At 35.1% G+C, this 7056-nt stretch overlaps 1 protein-coding gene across 1 annotated transcript in view; it reads right to left on the reverse strand.

The window, feature by feature from the left end:
- The window catches only part of LOC128227033 (uncharacterized), a 30162-nt gene extending 23126 nt beyond the window's left edge, over window positions 1-7036 (reverse strand). Inside the window, exons 1-2 of the mRNA XM_052937207.1 lie at window positions 6909-7036; window positions 3828-3956 (exon numbers count right to left, since the gene is read on the reverse strand). The gene's annotated coding sequence lies outside the window, so the exon portion shown is untranslated. The remainder of the gene's footprint in view (window positions 1-3827; window positions 3957-6908) is intronic.
- Between the last annotated feature and the right edge of the window lie 20 nt (window positions 7037-7056).

Raw genomic sequence — 7056 nt, forward strand, 5'->3', positions numbered from 1 at the left:
TAAATTTAACCTACGCCACATCATCAAAGCCTTTCATGATACTGAAACGAAACCTGGTACGCCTGTTTCAAGCGATTTTGGTAACATGCTTGCATGGCACATAACCGTGCCATTTATAATTATAATAATTTATGCTCCCTTTTCGACTAAAATAGATGAGGGTTTATTGGTCATTCTCACTAGCATATTTATCAACTGCAGCATGAAACTGTCGGACGTTGACAAAGCTAGGATCGTCTTGATGAACAGGAGCACAGAGAAGGTTGTATGTAATTCATAGAAATCTTGTCTTAAGCTTGATTTTAAAAAAACTTGTGTGACGATTCTTCGACCCTAACCTATCACATATGGACACCGGTGTTTTGACGTAAGTACGAGCGTATATTATCATTTCCAAAATCATCGCTGTGCCATTGCAGGTGACTGAAAGACAGGGGCGATATTTCCTTGTGTCTTGTATTAAGATGAAAAGGTTACGCAGACAATCGCAGTACAGCAACTGAGTAGAAAATCGCCAAAATTACGCTTAGAAGAAGTTGCGAGTTGTAATCATTGTGATTAAAATACATATTCAATAATAACTGTTTTATTGAAAAGTTTATTAGCAATATCAATCAATTATTATAATTTTCGAAGCATGGTTTTTCACACGCATAAATTATAAGCGTCGTTTTACAAGCATTTTTTAACAATAAAGCCTGGAACATAAAACATAAATAAACAAAACTGATAAAAACTGTAAAAGAACAGACAATGAAAACAAATGGTATGATTATCGTGGAAGTCAATAGGAAATAAAATGTATATCAACGTTATATTGCAGTGTCTTCCAAACGTTTTGGTTAAATACGAGACAATCAATTTTGTTCATGATGGTGAACTTTAATACTACATTTCCATTCGAAAGGTTCACTATTATTCATATATTTTTTTATAAAAGAAATGTAATAAAAAATAAATCTGTCATATACAAAACATATTTTCTGATTTTGAGTCCAGACTCAGAACTAAGAATTTTCGTAAATATTGATCCAGGAGACCGTTTCAATAATAATGCTCTTACTTGTTATGCACTGGTCAATTGTAAACCCTGCCCCACCCCCTCAAGGTCCGGGGAGTAGCGGGGACTTTGACTTTAGGTCCAGCCAAGCCCGGGTAAAACCCCTTCCTGCGGACGAACTGCTGGTAAAATCCCCGTCAAATGACCCCGCACCCCAGCGACCCTAGATAAGGCCCAAACCACCGCATTCACCCGGCACTGCAGGGCCATCTTGAAGGTAAAAACACGGCTCATTTCCCCGGCTATCCCCGGTTTACTCCCTGACCTGGGGGCGGGGGCGTGGTTACAATTGACTGGCGCATTTTTATTCGTAAATTGAAATTATCTTCGTATCATGGCTTCGTTTCTTTGCTACATAATTATGTGAATGAATTTAACTTAGCCATTATTAATAGTGAACACACTGTTCTGGTCCGGAGCAAAACGTGGCAATGAGTTAACATTTGTGACCTTTATAAACATTAAAAATAACTATTGTTTAAGGGATGAATAGAGTCCTTCATCGAAACGAGCACCAGGGTTTCAAATAATATTACTTATAATAAACAACGATGTTCTGATCAATAGTTGCATTCTGAAAGAAGAATACTGTTATACCCAATGGAATACAATTACTTCAGAAAAAGAATAAAAATTACACATCTATAACAACATAAAAATATCGTAAGCAGACGGTCATCAGTTCAGTTTATAAATAAATAGCAGTTATCACAGCATAGGAGAATAGGGTTCGTTAACAGAACACGACAAAACACACATTTTACATATATAACATGCTAAAAAATGTCCAAGTTTGAATGTTTAATATAACGCATTTAACAACTCTCACAATGCGACGTATCGCACTTAACACTATATAAATTTAAGAAGAAAAAACATGGAACATTTAGTCTGGCTTCTTAAGATCCGAGTGTTGAGGCTCAGAATAGAATGCCGGTTTAGATATGTCTGGATGGTTGATGTCCCAAACAACGTTAGGTATCGGTGTTTCAACTTTCATGCTAGGTTCCTTCAGGTCTGAAACCATCCTAGTCATTGCTGGTCCGTTCCTTATATTCCCGTCTGTTGTTCCTATCGGTTGATGCAAAGGAGGCAGCAGGTTCCCCTTGTGACTGGCATTCGGCAAATCAAGATCAAAAATATTCGTCTGCACCGGAGCTGGCATGACAAGTATTTCACCATTTTGATGCAAGTCGAGGACTGTCGAAGATCGACTGAAGAACATGCTCTTCATGAAGCTCTTAGATGAGCTTAAACCACTCCTGGGTCGCTCTTTCTTCTTGCATATGCAACAGTAGATGAGGAGCACAACCAGGAGTATCAGAAGAAGCAATGCTGCAAAACCTCCGCCCACTATCGCTCCGATTGGTAGATCGGCTGCAATAATGATTTGAATAAAAAAAATATGAATCTTTATAAGTTATGAAAATCTGAAAAAAAAATCAAAAAGAGTTATGGTGAAGATGTTATAATGTAACATTTAATACATTATGGAAATCAAAGAAAGCTAATAAAGCATATCTAAAGACTAACCATCTACTGCAGTGCAGAAATAACACTTGAAACGGAAAGGCAAAAGTGAAGAAAAGACTATAAACGGAATGAAGGAAATTCTAAAACCTTGGAAAAGAGCAATACGGAGATTGATAGGCTGGTTTTCTAAAATGTTTTCGTCCGTCTAAGACTTCTTTCTTCTGTATCTGCGCCTTGTTCTTCTTCTAGTTTTATTGGTGTGACTGTATTACGTTTTAAACGTTCTAGATGGCTATAATAAATTATAATAGCTCCAACTAAAAGAACGAACAACGATCCCCCTCCAAGTAGAGAACCGACAATGGCACCAGTGGGTGACTTAGCGTCTGAAATAGTAAGCAGCTGTTCGATCAGGAAATTTATACAGTCGAAACCCGTTGGCTCGAACTCGCTAGGCTCGAATTCTTCGTCGGCACGAACTAGATGTAAAGGGTCGATTTATTTATTATGAATGTAAATATTCCCGCTTTGTTCGAATTTTCCGAGGCTCGATGTATTTTCTCCGATCCCTGTTCGAGCCAACGGGGTTCGACTGTATAAGATAACGATACTTCACGACAGTGTGCTAACCATGCGTGGGGTGTTAACGTAGACGTCGCATTGAGCTGATCCAATGACTGATACACATGTGTGTGTTGTGTGAACCTGGTAATTATCGCATGCAAAGAACAAAGCCAGAAACGTTGAATAATAGTTAAGCAGAAAATTATTGAAGTTTTGGCAGGAGAAAAGGATACTTGCAATTGCTAGATAGTTTTTGTTATTTCTAGATAGTTCTTGATGTTTCTAGATAGTTCTTGTTATTTCTAGATAGTTCCATATTGGATGTTGTAGTACTTATAAAACAAACTTTGAAAGAGGTGAACTAAAGTATAAAATAAACAAGGATCATGGATATATGTACAACATGTTAATTAAGGAAACAATGTGACAGAAGAGTTAGAGTACAACACTAATTTTATAGGCATTTTTTTTAAAAGAGAAACATTTCAAAAAACAAACATATAATGTTTTATAAGAGATAATATACGACTGTAATAATTAATCAAGATTTATCGAAAATAAGGTGTGTTGTTTTTTAATTTAATGTAAATAATGTGTTCTTTTTTAAACATAAGTGTCGTAAGTCAACATTGAAAAATATATAAATATGATTTAATGTTTGTGTCTATTATTTGCTAACTTTCTTTTAACAAAGGAACAATAAATAAAACATAAATCGTTGATTTAGTACCATCAGGTTTCTTTGTGGTTGTTGGTGCTGCTGTCGTTGCTGCTTTAGTTGTGGGTGGGACTGTTGTTGGTGCGCCCGATGTGGTTCTGGTCGTTAATGATGTTGTTGACGTAGTGCTGCTCGTGGACGCTGATGGAAGACAAGAGAAGTCTCATTTACAGAGCTTGAAGTTTCACAAATCAAATAGGTAATATAATTTGTAACTCTTTTGATATTCTTTAGCATAATGGGAGCGTTATACTTCAGAATAGATATGTACAATTATTAGTTGGCTTAAAAAATGTAGATGTTGGCGAGTTTGTGGGATTGAAATGTCCAAATAAACTGTATTCGGGTACTTTGGAATATGTAGAAAGGCATTTGGGGTTTGAGATGTTAAATCGAAATCAATGACATTCAAGTACACGCCCTACACATATATTCGAAGAAAAAAAATAAAGAAAATATTCTGTTTGAAAGGGACTTAAACTAGTTAGAATAATGTCTTAAACATACTCTCAAGAATGTGATCATCGTCATCACTGTTATGTTAAATATAGCGCTAACCGATTAACTTATGATTGTTGTGACTAACAATCTCATAACTTCTTGGATGGAAATATCTTTGTTGTAAGCCATTTGCTTTTTATCCATAGCCATTAAACGGTTGATAAACACAAAGTGGAAACTATTTTGTTTTCCCTAGAATAATTCGAGGCTGTGACTAAGACTTCAGGGATACGATTCAATCGAAACACTTATATATATGTATATAAACGGTTTACTATGTCAGAAATGTTTTACATCAAAATTCCTTACTAATAACTCGCGTAGTAATTTAAATTTAGCAAATGAACTGAATGACTTTCCTCTTGAGAAGCCTAATTATTGATGCAATTAAACACTTCACAGTCAATCAATTGCAACATAAAAAATACACATTATGACACTACAATTAATTAAAATTATTACTTTAAATTTTACGAACTACTTTTTCGATGCGGTTCCGAATGAAAACGGTTTAAATGAGAGTTAGAAAATGTTTCAAACGACAGGGAGTATAAGGCGGAAATCAAACTCTTGACACTTTTGTTATTCGCAGGAACGAGTGCTTATCATTTTGCGTTTTAAAGAAACAAAGTCTCAACCGAACACTGCTAATAACGTTGGCAAATATTTTAAATGGTAGCATTACTTCATTACGGTATCTGATGTTCAAATATGTTTTTTTTTTTATTTTGCCATTGACCTTGGTGTCGAATTGATGTCTGGTGACCTCATGTAATGTTGGTAAAATTTGAAAGTGTAAAACTTACTAATAACTAATATGCAAAATAAATGAACAAAATACATTAACGATCAAGTTTTAGCAGTTCCATATTTGTTATTTATCTAAACTCAAATCAGAAGTGAAATTCTTTCATGGTCAAAACATCTAGTGAGTAAATATTTGCATACTCTTCGTCTATCATTAAAGGGACAAGACACCAGATGGCCGCAAAATGTGCAAACGCAGTATTTCCTCACAAAAGCATAGAATTGTTATTTCGAATTAGTATGAGGCCGACAATACATCACTTTACACGTGAAGCCCAGTTGAAATTCTGATAGTTTAAGGGAGACAATTCATGCAGATTGATTTTACTTTTATACCAGTTATTGGTTTTTGTTTCCCTTAGACAGTATGTTATATGGTTGAGTGATTTCTTTGAAATTTGTCAGGTGACTGTAATTATCATTGTTGCAAAGATTTTCCCTCCATTGCTGAAAAAGTTTGAGAGGTTGTGGAAGCTTTTAATTTGATCTGGTCGAAGTAAAGGAACACCATTATGGTCAGTATTGGTTGCATTTGATCTATTAACTATTTTATTTGTGTTTGCAACGTGTTGGATATGTAATCATGCATTTGGTAGATTTGTCAGGCTGAATTATGTATTTTCGTGGTATTAGACTTTTGAGGATTGGCTTCAATATAGCATAATCTGCTAATTGTTCTTTACATTTAATATTGCATTCATGGTTTTGGGTTTTCAGTTATAACCAGCAAGGACTGCATTCAACTGAGAGATGAATGGTTGAGAGTGTGGAGTTCAGTCCCTCAGACTTGGTAGGTGATTGATGTGAACTGTTAGTACATGTTTGTTTATTGTATATGTACATTGTTATGTCATTGTATGTGGTATGTAATTTTAACGCCACAAGACTATTACTTGACACATGTGTAATATAATATTTAAGTAACGCGTGTATTTTTGTTTACTACATACAACTTATATTACAAGAATAGTTATATATGTATTGTAATAAGTATTGTTACTCTTTTCTATTTTCAGAACGTGCTCTCTCATATTATATCGATTACATTTACTGGAACTACATGTTTATGATAACCAAAAAGGTGCAATAAAGATTTAAACTAACCCGTGTCTTTCTAACATTCCCATAAGAACTATTTGATTAGCATGGAAAGTTTAGACTGGTAATACATAATTAAAATAATATTTCGTCGTAGCTCAGCTTGGTTTAGCCGTTTGAAAAATAGCGCAAAATGTTTTCCAAGTTTATATTGTGTATATTTAGCTAGTGAATGTCACGTGATTAGTACAGATACATAAGCCGACGTGAATTTTGAAATTACTGGGTTTTACTTGGCAGACAAACGTAGCAAACTTCGATTTCGAAAAAAAATTGCAAAAACTACGAAAGATACATGTGGCGTAAGCGATGTGATACATCAGTAAGCAGGATTCAATGTGTTGTACACAACGATCAAATATCAATTTGAGTAAGCTTTTGACAATTTTCTATTTTCTTGCAATTGTTTCGTCTGGTGTCTAGTCCCTTTAACCCCTTCATACAAAAATAATATGAGGTCACCAGACAACTTAAATTGAGGCCACTGTACATCGGATACCTAATTAACATAACATGTCATAACGTAACGTAATGTACCTCGTTACGTAACGTAACGTTACGCAATGTAACGCAAAGCAACGTAACATAACATAACCTTACACATTTTTTTTGTAATGTTAAAATGATAAATCCGACATAATAGACACAACGTAAACATAACGTAAATAAAACGGTGAGTGGTCATACAAGTGCTGGTGGTACTAGTTGTTGTCGTAGTTGTTGTAGTTGTTACCCCGTTCGAACGGGCACGGATTTTGAAGCCTTTGAACTCATTCGTCCCATCCGAAGTAAAGATGAGATATGACGTGTTACCAGTTGCGTAGAAGGTCGGGAG

This window comes from Mya arenaria, chromosome 3, assembly GCF_026914265.1.
Source record: "Mya arenaria isolate MELC-2E11 chromosome 3, ASM2691426v1".
In the NCBI taxonomy this organism is placed as follows: Eukaryota; Metazoa; Mollusca; class Bivalvia; order Myida; family Myidae; genus Mya; species Mya arenaria.